Below are 1,068 nucleotides of genomic sequence, written 5' to 3' on the forward strand. Positions count from 1 at the left end.
TATATATTCACGCCCGCACACAAGCAGGTGCCACAAACTGTCCATATATCCGACCTTATTGGGTCCCCAAATGTACCACTATTTCTTGCCGCCGTTTTTCCTCCTTCCAGCTGACTTCCTGTATCTGCTTGAAGAATATCAATCTTTCTCACTTCCTGCCTCTTCGGTCACCTTCCTCTTCCCTTCGACCGGATCAATCACAAAAATCTTCCTTCAGATTTTTAATCCCCTTTTCTCGTTCATCTTCTTCCCAAGTCAAACCTCGCAGCTCAAGGTCGCGCTGCATTTACAAGGTCAGGCGATTGAAAAATTCGCTAAGTTCACTGTTCAACTTCATCTAGCCACCTGGTTCAAATACATCACCTCATATCTAATTCCTTCTTATCTTTCTACTTTTCATCTACTATCTGTAGCCTCCCTACCAAGATGCAACTAGAGAACCATCTTCCAGCAGAACCGACTACTGTCTTTACTACTCCCACTGTTACTGGTTTGGAACCGGACCAACACTGGTCCTAGTAGTACATTCTCTTACTACCGGTACTTACTGCCTTCGCAACGACATCTGCCACCATTACTGCAAGCCCAAATGCCCTCCCCCCCCACCCCATCGCTACCACTATCGCTACCACTTCAGCGTCTCCCCCGCCCCCTCCCATTTAAACCCCTCCCCCCCACCTGCTCACTCTCCCCCTCCCCCCCTCCACTCCCCGCCCCCCGCCACATCGCAAAACCCATTATTATCTCTACCCGGAGCGCCGCCACCACGTGGGAAGCACACAGGCACCACTGCACACGTCGCGGGGATTTCGGATAAGTTTTCCCACGTCACTTTCTATCGCCGCTGACAGACTGTGAAGGATGCTGCTGCGTCTTTGCCCCGGCTTCATCTCCCTCCTTCCCCCTCCTCCTCCTCCTTCGCCTCTCCCTCCCCTCCCCTTCCTTCCCTGTTCCCTCTCCTTCCACCTAGCCCCCTCCTCCCTCCTTCCTCCCTTCTCCCCCCCCTTTTCCAACCTCCCTACCCCCTGCCCCACCCACCTCTCATGCACAGGCGTCTTACGCGAGTGG

The sequence above is a fragment of the Penaeus monodon genome, chromosome 20 (assembly GCF_015228065.2).
Source record: "Penaeus monodon isolate SGIC_2016 chromosome 20, NSTDA_Pmon_1, whole genome shotgun sequence".
Taxonomy (NCBI): domain Eukaryota; kingdom Metazoa; phylum Arthropoda; class Malacostraca; order Decapoda; family Penaeidae; genus Penaeus; species Penaeus monodon.